The following is a 27,100-nucleotide window of genomic DNA, read 5'->3' as shown; positions in this document are numbered from 1 at the left end:
ATGAAAAGCTGAAATGTCTCGAGTCAATAAGTATTCAAACCCTTTTTTACGGCAAGCCTAAATAAATTCAGGAGTAAAAACTTGCTTAAAAGGACATTTCAAATGTTCAACTTCCTATCCATCATCTCCAGCACCACCCCAAAGTCAATATATGCGAAAATGGCATGTTGCTATGTTTTGTAGTAAATAATATAGAGTAAGATAAGTGTTCCCAATGACATCATCAATCAATTAGTAGGCAATTAGTAGGCATGCCTACTCATAATTGGTTAAAATTACACGATGCAATCCGATGTCGTCATTGGAAGCACTCATCTTCCTCAATATTTCTTACTACAAAACATAGAAACGTGCAATTTTCACATATATTGATGTTGGGGTGTTTTCTGGAGATGATGAATATGAAGTCGAACATTTTGGACATTTCCCTTTAACAAGTCACCTAAGTTCCAGGGACTCACTCTGTGTGCAATAATAGGGTTTTAAATGATTTTTTAATGACTACCTCATCTCTGTACCCCACACATACAATTATCTGTGAGCTCCCTCAGTCGAGTAGTGAATTTCAAACACAGATTCAACCACAAAGACCAGGGAAGTTTTCCAATGCCTCGCAAAGAAGGGCACCTATTGGTGGATGGGTAAAAAAGGACTGGAGAGTTTTTCAGGATAAAATATTAAATGGAATGGAGCTGCAGGCAAAATCCTAGAGGAAAACCTGGTTCTGTCTGCTTTCCACCAGACACTGGGAGATGAATTCACCTTTCAGCAGGACCATAACCTAAAACACAATGCCAAAACTACACAGGAGTTCCTTACCAAGAAGACAGTGAATAATTCTGAGTGGCCGAGTTTTGATTTAAATGAAATACTATCTATTTGAAAATCTATGGCAAGACCTGAAAATGGTTGTCTATCAATGATCAACAACCAATTTGACAGAGCTTGAAGAATTTTTAAAAGAATAATGGGCAAATGTTGCACAATCCAGGTGTGGAAAGCTCTTAGAGACTTACCCAGAAAGACTCACAGCTGTAAGTGCTGCCAAAGGTGCTTCTACAAAGTATTGACTCAGGGGTGTGAATACTTAAGTAAATGAGGTATTTCTGTATTTCATTTTCAATACATTTGGAAAGATTTTTTAAAACATGTTTTCACTTTGTCATTATGGGGTATTGGGTGAAGATTGGTGAGAGAAAAACAAAACGATTTAATACATTTTTTATTCAGGCTGTAACTTAATAAAATTTGGAATAAGTCAAGGGGTATGAATACTTTCTGAAGGCCTTCCTCGGAGCCGATACAAAAATAGAAAAACGCTGCTCAGAACACTGCACTACGGCAGTTCACAATGCTCTAGCAAGCCGTGAGAATTCTTGATGATACTTGATGGTATGAGGTCAATAGTTTTGTAAAGCTTTCCCCAAACCATAGCTCTAACCTTAACCACTCAGAATTAATGCTTAAACTGTTGACCTTTGAGTTGTTTCTGTCTTAACCCTGTAACCACGCAGAATGAATGCGCAAAAAATAGACGTTCATCCATAATACTTCGAATTTCGAAGGGAGCTATGAGATCTTGTTGTTCCAAGAGAAGCCCAGCACTGGCCGTCCAACATTCAACAGCCGTCCTCAGTTAAATTAAATGGGTGAAAAATTACGCCGGAGAAGAAGGCAGATGTTTTACGGGTCCCCAACGGATTGTGTTTTTTTGTTTGTTTATTTGCGTTTTTTGTGACTTATTTTTGTACATAATGTTGCAGCTACCGTCTCTTATGACCGAAAAGAACCTGTGGACATAAGGACTGCGATTACTCACCACAGACTGGCAGAATACTTTTTCTCCTTTAACAAGTCTGACGAGCCCGACGCGAACGATATACTGCTTTCTCGGGAACAGGCCCAGATCGTCGTGATTTACATGAAGAGGAGGCAGAGAAAAAGGGGCCAAAGGGCGGGCTGCCTTCTGAGAATTCGTAGGCGATCGAATAAACCCCCACTTCCTTCCATTCTTCTAGCAAACATGCAATCTTTGGAGAATAAAATAGATGACGCAAGATTAAACTAGCAACGGGACATTCAAAACTGAAATATCTTATGCAACATAGAGAGTTTTCATCTGTATTTTTCGTAACATTTTACATACCACCACAGTCAGAGGCTGGCACTAAGACAGCATTGAATGAGCTGTATTCCGCCATAAGCAAACAAGAAAACGCTCACCCAGAGGCGGCGCTCCTAGTAGCCGGGGACTTTAATGTAGGGAAACTTAAATCCGTTTTCCCAAATTTCTATAAGCATATGCAACCAGAGGGAAAAAACCTCTGGACCACCTTTACTCCACACACAGAGACGCATACAAAACTCTCCCTCGCCCTCCATTTGGCAAATCTGACCATAATTCTATCCTCCTGATTCCAGTTTACAAGCAAAAATAAAAGCAAGAAGCACCAGTGACTAGATCGATAAAAAAGTGATCAGATGAAGTAGTACGATTCGAATGTTAAGCTACAGGACTGTTTTTCTAGCACAGACTGGAAAATGTTCCGTGATTCCTCCGATGGCATTGAGGAGTACACCACATCAGTCATTGGCTTCATCAATAAGTGCATCGACGACGTCGTACCCACAGTGACCGTACGTACATACCCCAACCAGAAGCCATGGATTACAGGCAACATCCACACTGAGCTAAAGGCTAGAGCTGCCGCTTTCAAGGACCGGGACTCTAACCCGAGAGCTTATAAGAAATCCCGCTATGCTCTCCAACGAACCATCAAACAGGCAAAGCATCAATACAGGACTAAGATCGAATCGTACTACACCATCTCTGACGCTCGTCGGATGTGGCAGAGCTTGCAAACCCTAACAGACTACAAAGGGAAGCACAGCCAAGAGCTGCCCAGTGACATGAGCCTACCAGACGAGCAAAATTACTTCTATTCTCGCTTCGAGGGAAATGGCACTGAAACATGCATGAGAGCACCAGCTGTTCCATAAGACCGTGTGATCACGCTCTCCGCAGCCGATGTGAGTAAGACCTTTAAACAGGTTAACATTCATAGTCGGATTACCAGGACGTGTACTGCGAGCATGCGCTGACCAACTGGCAAGTGTCTTCACTGACATTTTCAACCTCTCTCTGTCCGAGTCTGTAATAACAACATGTTTCAAGCAGACCACCATTGTGCCTGTGCCCAAGAACACTAAGGTAACCTGCCTAAATGACTACCGACCCATAGCACTCACGTCTGTAGCCATGAAGTGCTTTGAAAGGCTGGTCATGGCTCACATCAACACCATTATCCTAGAAACCCTAGACCCACTCCAATTTGCATGCCGTCCCAACAGATCCACAGATGATGCAATCTCCGTTGCACTCCACACTGCCCTTTCCCACCTGGACAAAAGGAACACCTATGTGAGAATGCTATTCATTGACTACAGCTCAGCGCTCAACACCATAGTGCCCTCAAAGCTCATCAGTAAGCTAAGGACCCTGGGACTAAACACCTCCCTCTGCAACTGGATCCTGGACTTCCTGACTGGCCGCCCCCAGCTGGTAAGGGTAGGTAACAACACATCCGCCACACTGATCCTCAACACAGGGGGCCCTCAGGGGCGCGCACTCAGCCCGCTTCTGTACTCCCTGTTCACTCATGACTGCACGGCCAGGCACGACTCCAACACCATCATGAAATTTGCCGATGACACAACAGTGGGCCTGATCCCCAACAACGACGAGACAGCCTATAGGGATGTCAGAGACCTGGCCGTGTGGTGCCAGGACAACAACCTCTCCCTCAACGTGATCAAGACAAAGAAGATGATTGTGAACTACAGGAAAAAGAGGACCAAGCACGCCCCCATTCTCATTGATGGGGCTGCAGTGGAGCAGGTTGAGAGCTTCAAGTTCCTTGGTGTCCACATCACCAATAAACTAACATGGTCCAAGCACACCAAGACAGTCATGAAGAGGGCACGACAAAACCTATTCCCCCTCAGGAGACTGAAAAGATTTGGCATGGGTCCTCAGATCCTCAAAAGGTTCTACAGCTGCACCATCGAGAGCATCTTGACCAGTTGCATCACCGCCTGGTATGGCAACTGCTCGGCCTCCGACTGCAAGGCACTACAAAGGGTAGTGCGAACGTCCCAGTACATCACTGGGGCCAAGGTCCCTGCCATCCAGGACCTTTATACAAGGCGGTATCAGAGGAAGGCCCTAAAAATTGTAAAAAAAACTCCAGCCACCCTAGTCTTAGACTGTTCTCTCTGCTGCCGCACTGCAAGCGGTACCAGAGCGCCAAGTCCAGGTCCAAGACGCTTCTAAACAACAACAGCTTCAACCCCCAAGCCATAAGACTCCTGAACACCTAATCAAATGGCTACCCAGACTATTTGCATTGCTCCCCCCCTTCCCCTCTTTTACACTGCTGCTACTCTCTGTTGTTATCATCTATGCATAGTTACTTTAATAACTCTACCCACATGTACATATTACCTCAACTAACCGGTGCCCCCGCACATTGATCCTGTAACGGTATTCCGCTGTATATAGTCTCGCTATTGTTATTTTACTGCTGCTCTTTAATTTCTTGTTACTTTTATTTCCTATTCTTCTTATTTTTTTTAACTGCATTGTTGGTTAGGGGCTCATAAGTAAGTATTTCACTGTAAGGTTGTTGTATTCGGCGCATGTGACTAATACAATTTGATTTGATTTGATTTGATTTTTTGATGGATTGAGATCTTACAAAATGGTCCCGGTTGACTCCATCTCTTCTTTTAAATGACTGAGTTTAGAGAAAAAAAGAGCAGGCGGAGGAGGAGGAGAAAAAGCAAGCAGTGGATTTACGGTGACGAAATGCAGGATGTGTGGCGTTGGTATTGATCAGAGAGGCTCCACAGCGCCCATGGCCCGATCTCTGACCCTTAAATAGCGAATGAATCTCAATCCAATAGACTGGAGTGTCTGGGCTCCTTGCCGCCCCCCCCCACCACCATCACACATACACACTCCCTTCTCGCCCGCTGGAGCATGATTTCCACATTATGGATTGGCAGCCTCCTTATTAATAGAATAGGGGTGTGTGTGTGTGTGTGTGTGTGTGTGTGTGTGTGTGTGTGTGTGTGTGTGTGTGTGTGTGTGTGTGTGTGTGTGTGTGTGTGTGTGTGTGTGTGTGTGTGTGTGTGTCTGCCCATATCGTTACTTCATATTCTGCATTCAATTATGCCCATTATCCTGTACACATTGCAACATTTACAAATTCTTGAATCCTACATGTTGCATATTGTCCTATGATCTTCACATTTTTACACCTCTTAGTAATATTCATATAACATGTAGCAAAAATCTGAATTACAAAAGTGGATTGGGATCATTTCAAAAAGTAATTAAAATAGTTTCAAGCTCAGTTTGTAAATCTACATATAAATATTATTGGCCAGAACACCAAACTAAACTATTTCAGGACTTATATGTGTTTGTGGGCCAGAGGAGTTCCTATTCTACTCTGTGTGGTGACAGTGGACCTGTCTGTCACTGGACTGAAGAGGCTATTTGATCTTCCAATCCAAGCAGCCTTTCAAAGACTAATTCTTCTGGGCCACTTCCAAGTTCAAAAGGGCAGATGGCCCAATGGACGGCTCAGTGGACATCATCAAACAGCAGCTTTAAGTCAAATGCATGCAGGGCCTTGGAGGGAGAGGGGGAGACAGAGAGGCACAGTCCCACTCGTCTACTAATAGAATGAGAGGCAACCACCCCAACATGGTGTCAGACACACACAGAGACATACACACATGTTCACATGTTCACATGCTCACAGCAACACACTTACTGAATAAAACACACAGTATACACTCTCTCACATTGATACACACACGCACAGTGCTATAGACACACATATGCACACACACCTTCATGGCGTAACTTATGGCTTTCAACCTTACATGGGGAATTCACATGACTGAGTAGTAGGTATCAATAAGACACTGAACATGAACAACAAATGTTTGCAGACATGTACATTTTCAGTATAGATGAACAGATACAGTAGATGCATGGATTGTCACAATTTAACATTAGCTACAGTTGGTACAGTACAGCCCACAGCCTTACACACAGGAGTATACATTCCATCCCATCCACTCTCTGTGTGTTTTATTATTAAGGTTGATTGAGGATCAGACCAAGGTCACTCAGTCCCCTTTCTGCTTTTCTTAAAATATTATAATTATTGAGATTGTCCGTATTTATTCAGTCCTGTATTCAGATTGGTCACCTGCATAAGTGCATGTTAAATCTAAGCCGAGCCCCCCATGCTAGGCTACTACCCTTGCTTGGATTATTCTAATGTTGGTTAAAGGCTCTCCCCTTTAGTTAATATGATGGTCCTCTTTGTATTTCACTGATCCTGATGCTATCCCCCTCCTTACTTCATTCTTGACACACAGACACACAAACACACAGACACACACACCTGCATGCACGCACATGCACAGTCGTATGCAGACACAATCCCCCCCCCCACACACACACACAAACACGCATGCATACACAAACCTTTGCTAATAAGACCTCCCTCTGTCTTCCCAACAACCCCCACCCCCCTCCCACTCTCTCCCACAAACACGCAACCCTTTTACTTAATGAAATTTCAAGGAGTCATATGTTCCATCATGGGCTAGAGTTATGGGTACGTTTTACATAAAATTCATATCGGGCGCATTGTCCGGGATGTATGTGTCTGATACGGATTTACATTTTAGAAGGTATTAAAGAAATGAGTGTGGCGCAGTAAAAATAAAAAGGAGGGAAAAAAGGGAGAAAAAAACGTCGGGTTTTCCAGTCCCATCATCTCAGATCCGGGCAGTCATAAATAACGGTAAACCCCCTGCCCACAGCCTCACCAGACACGCCAGACCAGGCCAAGGCCACCCGTAATCCAATGTGCGCCGCTGCATTCCAACAAGCAAATCTCATATTTTTCAACACTGGATTATGTATTTCTTTTATTACTGCTCGACAGAACGGGGGGTGGGGTGGATTGACTGACGGGATTAGGAGAAAAACCCTGGGACTTAATATTGAAGAGAGGAATAATAAAAAGTATGAAGACGAGAAAAGCAGAAATATGAATTATGAAAAGCTATGAATAAAAAAGGTAGGAGAACTAGGTCTACTGTGGATAGAGTGCTAATCCTTAGCTAAACTCGAATGGTGGAGGTTAGCTAGAAGTAAGACAAAAGACATAAGCACACACACACACAGGCCCACTAACCAATGGCTACTATGTGGCTGCTCAACACAGGACATCTGCGTCTGATACTATAGATAGTCCTCATAGTTATTCATACGTGTGTATATTTTCTCCATGTTCATCTCTTTATAAGTAATAACATCACAGTGTCACAGCATTCTAAGTATGTCCATCCAGCAAGACGAGAGGGGGGGTTGTTCGAGGGAGGGAGGAAAAATGACCTTGCAAGAACAACAGCAACCTTAATGTGCTACATTACAAGATATGATATAAAACACTTTTATGGGCTGGTAGTAAAAGGTGCGGTGTCGTCCCAAACCGTGCCTGCTCAGGGCCCCATTTGAAGGCCGAACCCGCAAAATGGGTCAGGAACCAGCGACCGGCGATCTACGGGGTGAGTGCTGCCTATGACTAATGTTTTTGTTCTCACCTTGGCCCAAGTTCTGCAGCATAAACGGTTTGCCTTATTACTCGGCGTGTGCGTAAACCTGTTATGGGCCTCTTCGATGGAGGATATGTCACTTTGTGTCTGTGTCTTGAAGTGCATTAATTTTACAGGCGTCTCTTCTCTCTTAAGGAGATTTTACCATAATGAGACGTTCATTTTACAGCGCGCAGGAGGCGATATATAGGTTTGTACAGGTTGGCCCCTAAAGGTGTTTAGTTTGTCCATTTAGAGAGAGACGGTTGTGCCATCCATCTTTGCACAGAGGACGCTCTCTGGAGGAGTGCAGTACTGGGATGGGGATACTGGTACCCAAACCCACTATTGCCCCCTATTGGGGACGTCACCGAATAACACTGTATAACAGGATGATGGCAGGTAAATCATATAGTAGATAAATATGTATGCATACTTCAACTACACTAGCTTGTTGACATCTTTGTATTTGGATTGAACACAAATTGTTCTCAGTCTCCCAGAGATTAACTTGCTAGACTAGATACACAAGTAGCCATTGATTTTAGAGTGTTATCAGATGTTTTAGCCAGGTCTACATGCTTTGCAGTCACCTGACTTGTCTTCCATGGCAGTGTGAGTAATGTAGGCGTAATGTAGGCTCTCTTGTGCTGTGTATGCTGATAAGCATGATATTTGGTAAGCATATGGTTTCCTAGATTACAACATTATTATTCTCTCAACTCTCTTTTTCTCCGTCCCATTCATAATTTATTCTTCTCTTCTCGTTTCCTCTCCCACCATCCTCATCTGGTCTCTCCCGCTTCCTCTGATGTAAATTCCATCTTTCTCTGTCTCCCACTCATCCCTCTCCCTGCCTCTCACACCATCAGAATGGCTCTTTTCTTCATTCCTCACTTTCTCCCTCCACCTTTACCTTCCTCAAACTCTCCCTATCCTCCATTCACACAATTCGTTCTTTCTTCCACCTCTCCTCTTTCCCCTAGTGAACCTTCCTGTGTCCCTCTTCCTGTTCCATTTTAATGTGCACTTTCTTCATCTCAAATATACATGCCCTCTATCCCTTTTCCTCTCCCTCTCTCATCTCTCCATTCACACTCCCTTCAGTGTGTAGACCCTGACAGTCCTCCCGGCCCTCTTATCCCAGCCCTTGGATGTTAGACCAGGACTTATCGATCACACCATAAATTACCCATGCATCCCCTCTCCTCCCCGTCCGTGCCTCGCCAACCCTCAGAGACCAGGCCAATAACACAGAGAGAGAGGGAGAGAGTTTTCAAACGTCTCGGGCAAATTGTTAATTAAATACAAATCAATCCTAGGCCATTTATCAGAGTGAGCTTCTACCTCACCTTTAAAAAGGGGGTCAGGGAGGCGGTGGGAGGGAATCGATGAGGCGGACTTGAAGGAGGAGTTGTCATTTAATTCGCCAATCAAACTGTATCATCTGTATTATCTGTAGAAGGGTTGGCACAATAGGTCCCTGTGAGTGACAAGTCAGAAGTTGACTTTTGAATACTCATGTAGTCCTATTTGGCTCAGTTTGTAGAGCATTGTGCTTGCAACGGCAGAATAGTGGGTTCAATTCCTGGGAACACCATATGTAAAATGTATACACGAATGACTATAAGTCAATTTGGATAAAAACGTCTGCTAAATGGCATATATATATTGTACCTATGTCAACAAAGAAGATATGCCCAGGATAAGATATGACGTCCAGAAAAGCAATACACAGATCAGTGTAAGAAGAAAACTTAAAGAACTACACATGACAGAATTTAGCCACGTAATCCCATCTATGAACATGTGTTTTGAAAAATCTTCTCCTCCCAAAGATTTCTGTTCCATCTCTGAATATAAGAGCAGGGAGTAAGTACTGAGGGATCTCCTATAACCAGTACCAGTGTAATCCCTTACTTTACAGCAGCATAGATTTCAGCAGCGGATGATTTGGAGATTCTGTCTGAGGCTGGGACTACCCTGGATGACCCTGGGGATGGATAGATCAACTGGTTTTCTTTAGCTACAGGCAGAGATTGGCCATTGTGAAGAGAGATATGCCCTGCAGGCAATGTCTGCCAGGCTGGTGGTAGATTTCAGATGTACAATAGGGGAATTGAGTGGATCACTGCATTTGTGTGTGTTTGTGTGTGTGTGTGTGTGTGTGTGTGTGTGTGTGTGTGTGTGTGTGTGTGTGTGTGTGTGTGTGTGTGTGTGTGTGTGTGTGTGTGTGTGTGTGTGTGTGTGTGAGAGAGAGAGAGAGAGACTGTGCGTGTGTGTGTGTGAGAGAGAGAGAGAGAGAGAGAGACTGTGAGCGGGAGTGTGAGTCAGGGAGGATTTAAGCACCGATAAGCAGAACCCCTTCCAGCTATTATTTCACCACTGGTTGATGGTGTCTCCTTTCTTATTGCATAACACCTATCCATTTCCATTTCATCTACAGTAGCCTCCATTATCTCACTCTCATAACATGACCCACTCCACATAATAATATGACATCACCAGGCCAGGCATGCTGTTTTTGTATCAGGCTGTACATCAACAGGAGCTGTCCAGTGCTGAAATTAGGTACTCTTTGTATTCAGTGACAAAATGTTTTGATGTGATGTGATGTGAGGTATCTAAAATTGACCTGTGTTTGTCTACTGTGTGTATGGAACACTTAAAGCCAGAATTGGTAAATCAGTTTCCTCATTTTGTTTACATTTTATATTTTGTTTTGTCGGGTCAATAAAACAAACCCAGGCAAGACGTCATAACATGCTCTAGAGTCTAGGCTACCTGAGAGTTCTTTTAAGCAGCTGCTGGGATAGCCACCCTTTGATCCATATCAACCATGCCTCTTCTAGTTACAACAAGCATAAGGCTGCTGTATTATAAAATAACAAGTCAGCCACGAACGTAATAGCAGTAAAATGAAATTCAAATGTACATAGCTAGACAACAATATAATGCAGTAGTGCCGTTATCTGCTCAATCTCAGTCTTGCAGTGCAAGACCTTGTCTGGAAAAGTCGACCCTTAGCAACTATAAAATAAATAAGCCATCAAAAGGTTGCAATAGTAAACAAAACACCCAGGAGGAGAACAATTAGCCAGCTAACAACTCCAGCAAAGTTTGCAAGTAAGTGCACAAACGTTTGGTTTTACTATAGTAGGCTACACCACCAATTTGCACATTTAGCAATGCTTTAATATATCGACAGCTGTTTGCTAGCCAGCTAAATTATCTCGCTAGTTTGCTGTGTAACTACTGTACTGTAGTTTCACTTACCAGCTAGCTCAGGCTTTCGTGATTATTATTGGCAGTGTCCACAGCAGCATGATACTGGCACTAGTCGTGAGTGAGGAATCCCTGTTTGTATTGTTGATGTGTTGCTTTAGTAGTGAATGCATCAGAGCAACAGATAGAACGTGACAAAAATGCATCATAATTATCTAGAGAAATCGGACCTGCAGTTTGTAAATAAAGCTGCTGTACTTGTAACTCGCGAAAACGTATTTTGTATCACTTTGAAGTGACCCAAATGGCAAATGAAGCTTTCATGTATCCATTTTGAGATATATTATCTATATAATATCTAGTTAACAGAAGAAAAGAAAGAGAAAATCAGGACAGAAGAAAAAGGATATCAAAGTGAAACAGTTCTCTAAAGACACAAGAGACAATAATACAAGAAACAACACTTCTGTAGCTTGTCAACTATGTTTCTGTCTATCCCTGTTCTCTCCCCTCTACACAGGCCATACAAACGCTTCACACCGCGTGGCCGCTGCCACTCTAACCTGGTGGTCCCAGCGCGCACGACCCACGTGGAGTTCCAGGTCTCCGGCAGCCTCTGGAACTGCCGGTCTGCAGCCAACAAGGCTGAGTTCATCTCAGCCTATGCTACCCTCCAGTCCCTAGACTTCCTGGCGCTGACGGAAACATGGATTACCACAGATAACACTGCTACTCCTACTGCTCTCTCTTCGTCTGCCCACGTGTTCTCGCATACCCCTAGAGCATCGAGCCAGCGGGGTGGTGGCACTGGAATCCTCATCTCTCCCAAGTGGACATTCTCTCTTTCTCCCCTGACCCATCTGTCTATCTCCTCATTTGAATTCCATGCTGTCACAGTTACCAGCCCTTTCAAGCTTAACATCCTTATCATTTATCGCCCTCCAGGTTCCCTTGGAGAGTTCATCAATGAGCTTGACGCCTTGATAAGTTCCTTTCCTGAGGATGGCTCACCTCTCACAGTTCTGGGTGACTTTAACCTCCCCACGTCTACCTTTGACTCATTCCTCTCTGCCTCCTTCTTTCCACTCCTCTCCTCTTTTGACCTCACCCTCTCACCTTCCCCCCCTACTCACAAGGCAGGCAATACGCTTGACCTCATCTTTACTAGATGCTGTTCTTCCACTAATCTCATTGCAACTCCCCTCCAAATCTCCGACCACTACCTTGTATCCTTTTCCCTCTTGCTCTCATCCAACACTTCTCACTCTGCCCCTACTCGGATGGTATTGCGCCGTCCCAACCTTCGCTCTCTCTCTCCCGCTACTCTCTCCTCTTCCATCCTATCATCTCTTCCCTCTGCTCAAACCTTCTCCAACCTATCTCCTGATTCTGCCTCCTCAACCCTCCTCTCCTCCCTTTCTGCATCCTTTGATTTTCTCTGTCCCCTATCCTCCAGGCCGGCTCGGTCCTCCCCTCCTGCTCCGTGGCTCGACGACTCACTACGAGCTCACAGAACAGGGCTCCGGGCAGCCGAGCGGAAATGGAGGAAAACTCGCCTCCCTGCGGACCTGGCATCCTTTCACTCCCTCCTCTCTACATTCTCCTCTTCTGTCTCTGCTGCTAAAGCCACTTTCTACCACTCTAAATTCTCTTAATGCTCTTTGCTAACTTCTCCTCCCTCCTGAATCCTCCTCCCCCCCCCCCCCCTCCTCCCTCTCTGCGGATGACTTCGTCAACCATTTTGAAAAGAAGGTTGACGATATCCGATCCTCGTTTGCTAAGTCAAACGACACCGCTGGTCCTGCTCACACTGCCCTACCCTGTGCTTTGACCTCTTTCTCCCCTCTCTCTCCAGATGAAATCTCGCGTCTTGTGACGGCCGGCCGCCCAACAACCTGCCCACTTGACCCTATCCCCTCCTCTCTTCTCCAGACCATTTCCGGAGACCTTCTCCCCTTCCTCACCTCGCTCATCAACTCATCCTTGACCGCTGGCTACGTCCCTTCTGTCTTCAAGAGAGCGAGAGTTGCACCCCTTCTGAAAAAAACCTACACTCGATCCCTCCGATGTCAACAACTACAGACCAGTATCCCTTCTTTCTTTTCTCTCCAAAACTCTTGAACGTGCCGTCCTTGGCCAGCTCTCCTGCTATCTCTCTCAGAATGACCTTCTTGATCCTAATCAGTCAGGTTTCAAGACTGGGCATTCAACTGAGACTGCTCTTCTCTGTGTCACGGAGGCTCTCCGCACTGCTAAAGCTAACTCTCTCTCCTCTGCTCTCATCCTTCTAGACCTATCTGCTGCCTTTGATACTGTGAACCATCAGATCCTCCTCTCCACCCTCTCCGCGTTGGGCATCTCCGGCGCGGCCCACGCTTGGATTGCGTCCTACCTGACAGGTCGCTCCTACCAGGTGGCGTGGCGAGAATCTGTCTCCGCACCATGCGCTCTCACCACTGGTGTCCCCCAGGGCTCTGTTCTAGGCCCTCTCCTATTCTCGCTATACACCAAGTCACTTGGCTCTGTCATATCCTCACATGGTCTCTCCTATCATTGCTATGCAGACGACACACAATTAATCTTCTCCTTTCCCCCTTCTGATAACCAGGCGGCGAATCGCATCTCTGCATGTCTGTCAGACATATCAGTGTGGATGACGGATCACCACCTCAAGCTGAACCTCGGCAAGACGGAGCTGCTCTTCCTCCCGGGGAAGGACTGCCCGTTCCATGATCTCGCCATCACGGTTGACAACTCCCTTGTGTCCTCCTCCCAGAGTGCTAAGAACCTTGGCGTGATCCTGGACAACACCCTGTCGTTCTCCACTAACATCAAGGCGGTGACCCGATCCTGTAGGTTCATGCTCTACAACATTCGCAGAGTACGACCCTGCCTCACACAGGAAGCGGCGCAGGTCCTAATCCAGGCACTTGTCATCTCCCGTCTGGATAACTGCAACTCGCTGTTGGCTGGGCTCCCTGCCTGTGCCATTAAACCCCTACAACTCATCCAGAACGCCGCAGCCCGTCTGGTGTTCAACCTTCCCAAGTTCTCTCACGTCACCCCGCTCCTCCGCTCTCTCCACTGGCTTCCAGTTGAAGCTCGCATCCGCTACAAGACCATGGTGATTGCCTACGGAGCTGTGAAGGGAACGGCACCTCCATACCTTCAGGCTCTGATCAGGCCCTACACCCAAACAAGGGCACTGCGTTCATCCACCTCTGGCCTGCTGGCCCCCCTACCTCTGAGGAAGCACAGTTCCCGCTCAGCCCAGTCAAAACTGTTCGCTGCTCTGGCACCCCAATGGTGGAACAAGCTCCCTCACGACGCCAGGACAGCGGAGTCAATCACCACCTTCCGGAGACACCTGAAACCCCACCTCTTTAAGGAATACCTAGGATAGGATAAAGTAATCCTTCTAACCCCCCCCCTTAAAAGATTTAGATGCACTATTGTAAAGTGGTTGTTCCACTGGATATCATAAGGTGAATGCACCAATTTGTAAGTCGCTCTGGATAAGAGCGTCTGCTAAATGACTTAAATGTAAATGTAATATTAAACAATAAAAAATATATATATTTTATTTGGGACTTACTGAGTCTGGCTTTAAAGGTCCAATGCAGCCTTTAAAAAAAAATCTCAATATCAAATAATTTCTTGGAAACCATTAAGATCGTTTTCAATTAAACTGTTCAAAAAGAAACAAAAATAGCTTCTTAGTTAACAGCAATTTCTCAAGCAAGAATTTTGATAAGACTGTCTGGGAGTGGTCTGAATGTGGAGGGGGAAACTGAAAACTAGCTGTTACTGGCAGAGAGGTTTGGAACTCTATTCACCAATTAATCAATTTGGCCAAAACTCTGGCCACTTTAATAATTGAGCTACACCCGCAACAACATTTACTAGATATGTGTATGTGACCAATAAAATGTGATTTGATTTGAACTCCATCCCACCAAAACAGGCAGAAATTTCAAGTAGGCTTAGATTTTGTGGATGGGGATGATGGATGAGCGTAAGCATCTGCCTCTGGTTCCAAAGGGCCAAAGAGTCAAGTTGCATGTTCAAATCCAGCGATGGAAAGTTGTTTTTTGATATTTTAGTTTTAAGTCTATCCCAAATCTTAACCCTTACCTTAACCCTTACCTCCTCCTCTCACCTTTTCCCTTCGCTTGTGGACTTCAATGCACAACACATCAGCTGTATGTGACCAGGCGGCTAAACCTTTCCAAACCAAACCATATCATAACCGCTACACACAGCCTACATCGTTGTCATCATATTAGCTAAAGTAACATCATAGCTAATAGAACTACTGCGTTAGTAAACCCGCAACAATCATACAGTAATGGTACAGTCAGTAACGGTACAGTCAGTAAGCAGTTTAGCACTTACCGGCAGGCCCCGGTGGCAATAAATTAGTAAATCCAAATGCTAACCTTGACTTGGAAGAGCTCCAGTGTTGTGTTGGATAGTCATAGCCAGCAAGCTAATATAGCATCCCTCTTTTTGAGTAGGCTAAACTAGCTAGCTGCATTTGCTAGCTAAGTAACTGAAACAAATGACAATTTCTCTCTCTTGCGTCTCCTTCGTTTTTGGAAGAAATTAATTTGTTCAAAACTATTTAACTATTGTCTTTCTCTGAGTCAACTACTCACCACATTTTATGCACTGCAGTGCTAGCTATCTGTAGCTTATGCCTTCAGTACTAGATCCATTATCTGATCCTTTGATTGGGTGGGCAACATGTCAGTTCATGCTGCAAAAGCTCTGATACGTTGGAGGACGTCCTCCGGAAGTTGTCTTAATTACTGTGTAAGTCTATGGAAGGGGCGAGAACCATGAGCCTCCTGGGTTTTATATTGAAGTCAATGTATGCAGAGGAGGACAGAAGCTTGCTGTCCTCCAGATACACCTTTGTGCTACCCTACAGAGTGCTGTTGAGGCTACTGAATAACTTCATTGCAAAACAGTGTGTTTTAATAAATAATTTGGTGATGTGAATATGTCCAGTATAGTTTTATATAGAAAGGATAACTTTTGAAATGTATAAAAATATATATTTTTATGAAATTCTCTGAGAAGGATGGTCCTCCCTTCCTCCTCTGAGGAGCCTCCACTGCTGTATATCTCTGTGTGCAGTTTTAAGGAAGTTGTTAACTATAGTAGCATTAGCTCAATTGCTAATTCCAGTCATTACACTAACGCTAGTTATCATTGGCTCCCGAAACGACCTCTAACTTCCTTCATACTGAATGCAGAGACATAAAAATGGAATCCATGAGTTCATCGGACTTTGGGGAAGTAGATTGCCAAAATCCCGAAGTATCCTGAAGTATCCCTTTATTTCACACACCCCAAAAAATATATTGATAGTTCCACCCACATTGCCGCAATTCATAGCAATGAGCACCACAACATGGCCAAAACGGATAAAAACTGCATCTGAATGTGTGTGTGTGTCACGTCCTGACCAGTATAAGGGTTATTTGTTATTGTAGTTTGGTCAGGACGTGGCAGAGGGTATTTTGTTTATGTGGTTCGGGGTGGTGATTTATTTAGTAGGGTGTTGGTTTAGTTAGTTCCGGGTTTTTGGGGTTATGTTCTAGGTTTGTATTTCTATGTGGTCTCTAGTCTTTTGTATTTCTATGTCTAGTTTATTGGGGTTGGACTCTCAATTGGAGGCAGGTGTTTTCTAGTTGCCTCTGATTGAGAGTCCTATATATGGGTATGTGTTTGGTTAAGTGTTTGTGGGAGATTGTTTCTTGTTTTGCCTGTGTGAGCATGACAAGACTGTTTTGTTGTTCGTGCGTTCTTCGTTTTGTTATTTTGGTGTTCTCTTTATTTAAAATAAATAACAAGATGAGCATCCACATTCCTGCTGCGTTTTGGTCCTCTATTCCCGACGACAACCATTACAGTGTGTGTGTGTGTGTGTGTGTGTGTGTGTGTGTGTGTGTGTGTTGGATGGTTGCATTCATTATTAATTACATAAGCAAGATTTATGGTGATAATTGACCCCTAAGTTCAGCTCAACAAATCATCCCTTTAATTTTTACTGTGGTGGCCAACCAAACAGACTGGACAAAACTCTATAAATCCACTGAGACTGGGTATAACAAGGGATTTGACCCCCAACTGTAAATCTGGTCGGGGCTGAAAAAGTTGCTGAAGGGAGGGATACGGATCTAATACTTTTTTTTACCAATGTTAAAATGTTTGATTTTGGGGAAGGTAATTTTGTTTTCATTATGGTATTTTATACGTGATAGGTTAAAACAATCAACTTTGTGTACTATGTATGTACCAAACCTTCTTATATTCAATACAAGCACTGCATATTCCAAAGTCAATCAACAGTACCCCTAAAGTTTAAACCGTGAAAACTATTCACTTCGGGGCAAACGTTACTTAGGGACGGTGACGTCACTGCACCAAGCTAAGCTAGCTACGACTATCTGACCTCTGCTACATCTGCCCTAATTCTCTATAATACCTGTACATAATACACACAGCATATAAACACTAAACTACAGCAGAGAAAACACAAAGACCTAGAACACATCCACCTACTGTACTTTGCATCCACCCATGTCTTTAAGGAACCTTCTGGAAGCAGTAAAAAGGGATCAACCGCTGACACCAAATGTTACAGTTTATTTTAAATCCCTCCTGTACCCTTTTGACCTTGACCCTATAGGTTGCTGGAGTATAAAGCATGGTAAACCTCATGGTAAACCTTAGTAAAGAACAGTAAAGTCTTTATGCACCCAAAGAGGCTGAGCTTAAAAAAGATGCAGCATCAGAGGCTAACATCTGTCTGAAGTCAGGAGAAAGGCTGAGGCCCAGATGTCAGGAAGATTTGTTTTATGGGAGTAGCATGGTGGCATCCTGTTCCTGTCTGGTCCCTTACTTCAGTGGGCTGCCCAGTGGGTGAACTGGGATTATGGTTATAGTACATCTGGTGCCCTGGCACAACTGGTGCCCTGCTTCCATATCTGATCATGCATTAAGATGCATAAAACTATACTGTTTACACTTGACATATTTCATAAGGTGACCAATTTGTATTTGCAAGTTGTTTAACATTATTATAAATGTGGATGTCACTGCGTTCATTCATTTGACCCTGTCTCTGATAGTCTTTACACTAATATATAATGTAGAACAATGAACGTTCGATAATCCTATTATAAGGACAAAGTCCAAGATATAAATAACAATTAGCACGTCATCTCAATTTTATAATAATGAAGGTAAGGCGTTATGAGGTTGTTTTATGACGTCTCTGCTTATTAATAAATATTTATCACCCAGATGTGACCCCTGGACCATGGCCACACTGCTGCTGATGCCACAGACACACACACCGCTGGCCAAATCCATTGATGTCCGGCTGTGTGTGTGTGTGTGTGTATGTGTGTGTGTGAGAGTGTGTGCATGTGTGTGTGTGTGTGTTCCAGGGTGGATGGGTGGCAGAGCTTGTTCCAGGCAGCTGGATTGTCTCCTAATCGTGTTGTTGCTGTCTCGCACCCGTAATCCTGGTGCTGGAGCTTCTCCTAATCTAACCCTGAATCTCTCCTGCAGATGGTTCCCTCCTGAAGCACTGCACTGAGCTCATCCCTCTCTCTCGCTCTACAGTGAGCTCCAAAAGTGTTGGGACAGTGACAAATGTTTTCATTTGAAATTATACAGTGACTATGAGATTAACGTGCAGACTGTAACCTTTAATTTTAGGGTATTTTCATCCATATTGGGTGAACCGTTTAGAAATGACAGCACTTTTTGTACAAAGTCCCACCATTTTAGGGGACCAAAATTATTGGGACAAATTCAGTTATATGAGTATTAAAGTAGTCAAAAGTTTTGTATTTGGTCTCATATTCATAGCATGCAATGAATACATCAAGCTTGTGACTGTACAAATTTGTTGGATGCATTTGCTGTTTGTTTTGGTTGTGTTTCAAACTTTATTTGTCACGTGCGCCGAATACAACAAGTGTAGACCTTACTGTGAAATGCTTACTTACAAGCCCTTAACCAACAGTGCAGTTCAAGAGGAGTTAAGAAAATATTTACCAAATAAACTAAAGTAAAAAATAATAAAAAGTTACACAATAAAATAATAATAACGAGGCTATATACAGGGGATACCGGTACCGAGTCAGTGTGCGGGGGTACAGGTTAGTTGAGGTCATTTCTACATGTAGGTAGGGGTGAAGTGACTATGCATAGATAATAAACAGTGAGTAGCAGCAGTGTACAAAACAAATGGAGGGTGGGAAGGGTGGGGTGGGGGGTCAATGTAAATTGTCCAGTGGCCATTTGATTAATTGTTCAGCAGTCTTGTGGCTTGGGGGTAGAAGCAGCTAAGGAGCCTTTTGGTCCAAGACTTGGCGCTCCGGTACCGCTTGTCATGCAGTAGCATAGAAAACTTGGGTGACTGGAGTCTCTGACAATTTTGTGGGCACCGCCTATTATATAGGTCCTGGATGACAGGAAGCTTGGCCCCAGTGATGTACTGGGCTGAACTTTTTGAGGACCTGGGGACTCATGCCAAATCTTTTCAGTCTCCTGAGAGGGAAAAGGTTTTGTCGTGCCCTCTTCACGACTGTCTTGGTGTGTTTGGACCATGATAGTTTGTTGGTGATGTGGACACCAAGGAACGTGAAACTCTCGACCCGCTCCACTACAGCCCCGTCGATGCAAATGGGGGCCTGTTCGGGCCACCTTTTCCTGTAGTCCACAATTATCTCTTTTGTCTTGCTCACATTGAGGGAGAGGTTGTTGTCCTGGCACCACACTGCCAGTTCTCTGACCTTCTCCCTATAGGCTGTCTTATCATTGTCGATAATCAGGCCTACCACTGTTGTGTCATCAGCAAACGTAATGATGATGTTGGAGTCGTGCTTGGCTACGCAGTCATGGGTGAACAGGGAGTACTGGAGGGGACTATGTACACACCCCCGAGGGGCCCCAGCGTTGAGGATCAGCGTGGGAGACATGTTGTTGCCTACACTTACCACCTGGGGGCAGCCCGTCAGGAAGTCCAGGATCCAGTTGCAGAGGGAGGTGTTTAGTCCCAGGGTCCTTAGCTTAGTGATGAGCTTCGTGGGCACTATGGTGTTAAACACGGAGCTGTAGTCAATGAACAGCATTCTCACATAGGTGTTCATTTTGTCCAGGTTAAAGGGCAGTGTGCAGTGCGATTGAGATTGCGTCATCTGTGGATCTGTTGGGGCGGTATGTGAATTGGACGATTCATTACATTTTTACAGGACTATCCGTAATCATGGTAGCATCCATATTAATGTAGAAGTGTTTAGAAACATATTCTTACTTACAAGAAAAGTGTCTCCAAAAGGACACAATACATTATTTATCATTCATTTGTATAATTTCAAATTCAAAGTGCTAGAGTACAGAGCCAAAACAACAAAAAATGTGTAAATATCCCAATACATTTGGAGCACACTGTATTTTTATCCTCTTTTGCTTTCTCTCTCCCTCGCCCTCTCTTCCCTGATCCCTGATGTCAAGAGGTGGAAGCGTCAGGCCTCTCCATGCCAATCTAGCCCAAAACCTACCTACAGTCAAACAACTGACAGACTACATGATTTTAATGAAGCAACCTTCAAACCACAAGAAATGTCGATCACCTAAAAGGCTGTATTCTAAATATGTACCCTGATAAAGCTTTGAAAAGTTTAACCAAACTTTCCGTTCATCTACCACTATTAGTAGGGAAATAGAAAACATTGCAAATTAACAACTCTATCCCCAAGTGGCCTTTTAGCATTACTCTGGTCTGGCCCTCAATAGCCACTCTCTGCCCGCAATTGATAGCATGCTTTGCAAGGTATTGTCTGTAAATGATACATCAAGACGGCTACATGGGGAGAGGATGAGGAACAAAGAGCGCTGGGCAATAATCCGGGTAGGTTTCCATGACAACAAGGAAATAAAAGCAGGTGAGGAATGGCCGCAGAAAGTCGGGAAGCCAGCGCAATGATCTGGCACTATCGGAACGCAAGAGGGAGAAGCAAGGGCCGGGAATGGATTGCTGCATTTGATTCACTGCAGTCAGGGATGGCTAAAGAGGGAAGGGGGAGCAGGCAAGGAGAGGAGAGGGGGAAGAGAGAGAAGTAAGAGGAGAGAAGAGAGGGAGGAGGAGGGGTAGTAGAGATGAGAGTTGCGGCACCATTTTTCACAGCAGACAAAAACATTTGCTTGGATATCAATTTGGAGCGGAGAAGCAGTCTTCCCCCCCTGCCCCATCATCCATCATCTTTTCGTGAGCCCACCACTCCACTACCCCCTCCCTCCCCCTACTCTTCATCGCCCCTCTCCCACACCATGTTCCACCTCTACCCACCTCCCCCTCGCACCCTTCCCTCCCCAATAGATCCAGATAGCACAGAGCTGAAAGAGAAAGAGTGGAGGAAGAAATGAGGATGATGTGTGGGAAGAAACGCAAACGGATGAGTGTGCATGTGTGTGAGGGTGGGGGGTTAAGGGGCGGGGCAGAGCGGTTTCCACAGCGGTCGTGGCCCCCAGTCTCGTGGCATTAAGCTCGGCGGGGGATGCCCCGCCCCCGCACAGCTCCCTTATCGGCACCTTCCACTGCACCCCATCACTCATCTCAGGCCCATCATCCATCACCCATCGCGATCAATAGGAGGCCATGCATTCATCAGCCCCTGGTGCTGATGGGAAGAGGGATGGGTGAAGGGGGGGGAGGGGGCTGAAGGGGGGGGGGGGAGGTGTGGGGATCACGTGGTTTGGGGGGTGATTCTGTGGGGGCTGAGTTGGGCGGAATCATGAACAGGGGAATAACAGGGAAAAGGCAGAAAATTGAGAAAAGCAGAAAGGAAAAGGGCGGAACAAGAAGGCACTAAGAAGCAGAGATAGACGCGTCAGTAGCTTAAAAGAGGTTCTCCTCTCTTTCCACAGGGGATGGCAGGATAAACGTTAGTCAAGATAGGAATTACAGTTGAAGTCGGAAGTTTACATACACCTTAGCCAAATACATTTAAACTCAGTTTTTCACAATCCCTGACATTTCATCCTAGTAAAAAATCCCTGTTTTAGGTCAGTTGGGATCACCAGTTTATTTTAAGAATGTGAAATCTCAGAGTAATAGTAGAGAGAATGATTTCTTTCAGCTTTTATTTCTTTCATCACATTCCCATTGGGTGACAAGTTTACATACACTCAATTGGTATTTGGTAGCATTGCCTTTAAATTGTTTAATTAACTTGGGTCAAACGTTTCGGGTAGCCTTCCACAAGCTTCCCACAATAAGTTGGGTGAATTGTGGCCCATTCCTCCTGACAGAGCTGGTGTAACTGAGTCAGGTTTGCAGGCCTCCTTGCTCGCACACGCTTTTTCAGTTCTGCCCACAAGTTTTCTATATGATTGAGGTCAGGGCGTTGTGATGGCCACTCCAATACCTTGACTTTGTTGTCCTTCAGCCATTTTGCCACAACTTTGGAAGCATGCTTGGGGTCATTGTCAATTTGGAAGACCCATTTGCGACCAAGCTTTAACTTCCTGACTGATGTCTTGAGATTTTACTTCAATATATCCACATCATTTTCGTTCCTCATGATGCCATATATTTTGTGAAGTGCACCAGTCCCTCCTGCAGCAAAGCACCTCCACAACATTATGTTGCCACCCCAGTGATTCACGGTTGGGATGGTGTTCTTCGGCTTGCAAGCCTCCCCCTTTTTCCTCCAAACATAACAATGGTCATCATGGCCAAACAGTTCTATTTTTGTTTCATCAGACCAGAGGACATTTATCCAAAAAGTACGATCTTTGTCCCCATGTGCAGTTGCAAACCGTTGTCTGGCTTTTTTATGGCGGTTTTGGAGCAGTGGCTTCTTCCTTGCTGAGCGGCCTTTCATGTTATGTTGATATAGGACTCGTTTTACTGTGGATATAGATACTTTTATACTTGTTCCCTCCAGCATCTTCACACGGTCCTATGCTGTTGTTCTGGGATTGATTTGCACTTTGCGCACCAAAGCACGTTCATCTCTAGGAGACAGAAAGCGTGTCCTTCCTGAGCGGTATGACATCTGCGTGGTCCCATGGTGTTTAAACTTGCGTACTATTGTTTGTACAGATGAACGTGGTACCTTCAGGCATTTGGAAATTGCTCCCAAGGATGAACCAGACTTGTGGCGGTCTACTTTTTTTTCTGAGGTCTTGGCTGATTTCTTTTGATTTTCCCATGATGTCAAGCAAAGAGGCACTGAGTTTTAAGGTAGGCCTTGAAATACATCCACAGGTACACCTCCAATTGACTCAAATGATGTCAATTAGCCTATCAGAAGCTTCTAAAGTCATGACATCATTTTCTGGAATTTTCCAAGCTGTTTAAAGGTACAGTCAACTTAGTGTATATAAACTTCTGACCCATTGGAATCTTTCTGTAAACAATTGTTGGAAAATTTACTTGGGTCATGCACAAAGTAGATGTCCTAACCGACTTGCCAAAACTATAGTTTGTTAACAAGAAATTTGTGGAGTGGTTGAAAAACGAGTTTTAATGACTCCAACAAGTGTATATTTCTTAATTTATCTAAAACTAAACAAAAGAAAGGTAACAACATAGTTCCTTGGAGCGCACCCAGGATCTGATACATGAATGTTGAGGAGTTTGAGCCCTAGCCCTAGTTCAGGGGGAGTGTTGCTGCCCTCACTAGCCCTAGTTCAGGGGGAGTGTTGCTGCCCTCACTAGCCCTAGTTCAGGGGGAGTGTTGCTGCCCTCACTAGCCCTAGTTCAGTGGGAGTGTTGCTGCCCTCACTAGCCGTAGTTCAGTGGGAGTGTTGCTGCCCTCACTAGCCCTAGTTCAGTGGGAGTGTTGCAGCCCTCACTAGCCCTAGTTCAGGGGGAGTGTTGCTGCCCTCACTAGCCCTAGTTCAGTGGGAGTGTTGCTGCCCTCACTAGCCGTAGTTCAGTGGGAGTGTTGCTGCCCTCACTAGCCCTAGTTCAGTGGGAGTGTTGCAGCCCTCACTAGCCCTAGTTCAGTGGGAGTGTTGCTGCCCTCACTAGCCCTAGTTCAGTGGGAGTGTTGCTGCCCTCACTAGCCCTAATTCAGTGGGAGTGTTGCTGCCCTCACTAGCCCTAGTTCAGTGGGAGTGTTGCTGTCCTCACTAGCCCTAATTCAGTGGGAGTGTTGCTGCCCTCACTAGCCCTAGTTCAGTGGGTGTGTTGCTGCCCTCCCTAGCCCCAGTTCAGTGGGTGTGTTGCTGCCCTCCCTAGCCCCAGTTCAGTGGGAGTTCAGGAGGTGACACTGATTGAGCAGTCTCTGTGATAAGTGGGACTTTTGTGCACAGCATCTCAAGGAGGGATGAGAGAGGAGGGGGGGGAAGAGGGGGGAAATGTAAAAGAGGAGAAAGAGAGAAAAGCGAGCGCGTGGCCTTCACACATGCACTCACAAACGCACACACTTATTCTAGCTGCAATGTCAGTGTCAGTCATTCGCTGGTCGTCATTTTCCAGCAAGGCTCTGCACTTTGCAGTGACAGCTCATAAGTTGTACCCACACACACGCTGGCTAAGGCCTTTCCACCGGCTGAAGTTGGGCTCGAATGGATCGCACTTTAAGATGATGGATACCCCTCCTGCACAGAAAGGTTAGGGACATGGGGATAAGTTACTGAGCTGGGCTGTGCCTTCAGCGCGGGTGGGTCGTTGCAGTCAGGCTATAGCGGATACAGTAAATGTGATGGCTTGACAGCTTAGAACATATGGTCCGTTTGGTGGGAAACACACGTAAAAGATGCAGAGAACAACCTTGCATTGTCATCAATAGTCCTCAAAAATAGTTTTCATCCAAAAATGGGAAGTAATGCACCTCAGAATAAATTACAAACCATAATACACAATATACCTGAGACATGTTGAATACCCTTTTGGTACTTTAATAACACCAAAAACACCACCAAGCCTTCAACACATATACACATGTAAAAGACAACCACCACACAGTTGGCACAACAAGCATCCCAAGACGACCAACTGCAACCAGACACTGTTCACATAGCCAGGTGGATGGGTACATTTAACCCAGTCATGATCCTCTGTCTCTCTCTTCCTTACAGTGGTCCTGGGAGAGGAAGAGAGGAAGGCAGGGGAAGCAGAAGGGGGATGCATGGGATCAGGTGACACGCTGGGCAACCACACCCAAGGACCAGCCAGTCCCCGGGTCTCTCCTGTGTCCCTCCTCAGGTGTCCTTCTGCTCTCCTGTTTCAACCAATCCCAGATCCCCATCTGCCGGCCGGTGGCTCACTCTGGCCGTCTGGATTATTCAGGAACGGCTAAACGCTCTTTGTATCAAGCTGACTGGGACAAAACTAGCTGCAGGCCCACTAAGCCACAAGAGCTCAGCTGCAAGCCCACAGCCATACCGTGGAGATGCTGTTTTAGCTCTACTGTACATTGGAGAAACCAAGGAAATGCTTATTTGAACACTGTACAGCTATGCATCAGCGACACTGACACTGAGCACACACACCATCAAGGGGTTTCACTGTGCATGTCAAGGTATAACTCCACTCACTCTTCTTTATCTATGCTGTGCTTTTATAAATATTTCATCCTTAGCCTGTCCATCTTCCTCGGTTCACACACACTTGTGGGGCTGGGCAGGGGACGTGTCAGAGGGACATAAGCTGTCCAGTGTGGGACAGCTGCGCAGGTTGTGTGTGTGTGTGTGTGTGTGTGTGTGTGTGTGTGTGTGTGTGTGTGTGTGTGTGTGTGTGTGTGTGTGTGTGTGTGTGTGTGTGTGTGTGTGTGTGTGTGTGTGTGTGTGTGTGTGTGTGTGTGTGTGTGTGTTAAAGAGCACCTCGCCCCTGCCTGTGTAAAGGGAGCCCAAAAGGAGATAATAAGGAGGGTGATTAATATTAGAGGAGCTGAGGTAACCGCAAACCTGCCAACCTGGGGGCACCACGTGTGAAGCCTGAAACCAGACCTGCAGCCATTTTAAACACAGCGAAAAACAGGAATAATATCTTTAACCTGATTTTGGTTTTATTTGTATACGCTTACAATATTTGTTTTCTCATATACCTGAATGCATTAGAAATCTTTCCTCCAATTACTGGGATTAGATTACTGTATTAATACAGAGTGGCATTACTATACCACAAGACAGATGTTCCAGATGCTACTGTACATTAACATGAAGCATGCATAGCTTCAGCGTACAATTTACAGGTTCTGGAGGTTATAGTTTTTCAGCTAGCCCCTGTCAAAGTCCTAAAGAATTTATGACTTGAGAAAATGTCTCCAATAAGCCAGTGATGAGACACACTCACAGGTGGTTCACCTGCAGAAGGACCAATCCTCACAGACTGCCCCTGTGGTTGGTATCTTGACTGCCCTAACTCTGGAGGTCAGACAGAACCAATCCACCCATTTATGAGCCATATCTATCTGCAGACTGGAATGACAGACAGAGACATAGAGAAACAGAGAGAAAACAGGAGGGGAAAACATCTCCCTCCCACCTCGCAGCCTGACCTTTTAATAAGAGGCCAGTTGTTAAGCGAATTTCGGGAATCCCATAAACACAAATTGCCGTCGGTAATCTCCTGCCACGGAGTGGAGAAATATGACCACAGAGAGTGATCAATCAGATACTTAGAGCCCCACGCTGACGTCTGAAACGAGGGAGGGGGGGAGGAGGAGAAGAGGAGGTGGGAGAGGTGGTAAAATCTCAGTCAGGTGCTGCTGGAAAGGGAGTAAGATAGTAAGGGAGGAAGGGAGAAGAGGGAGGGAAAGGAGTTATACTGTAGGCAGAGGGATAAGTGTTATAAGGATTGAAGGAGAAAGAGAGATGAGTAAAGCATGAAATGAGAATGAGACAGAATGAGAAAAAAAAGGAAGAGAGAGAAAGACCAGTCCCCATTCCCCTCATCTTCCACTCATTTGTCCCCTCATCCCTTCATCCTTCCATTCAGGATGATGTAACCACAGGGTTAGGTCACCCGTTAGGCCGTTTCCCCACCCTTAACCTGCTGACCTCTGACCTCATGTCCCTTGGTCAGAGCGGAGTGTGGAGTTCATTTTTTTCTTCAGTGGCTGTAGGAGATCCGGTTTGAACGGGTTAAAGGAAGAGTGGTATCCGAGCCGCGATACTTTTGTACCTGCTGTAACTTTAATGGACTCTG

Source organism: Salmo salar, chromosome ssa01 (genome assembly GCF_905237065.1).
Source record: "Salmo salar chromosome ssa01, Ssal_v3.1, whole genome shotgun sequence".
NCBI lineage: Eukaryota > Metazoa > Chordata > Actinopteri > Salmoniformes > Salmonidae > Salmo > Salmo salar.
Note: the sequence above shows the minus strand (reverse complement) of the source record.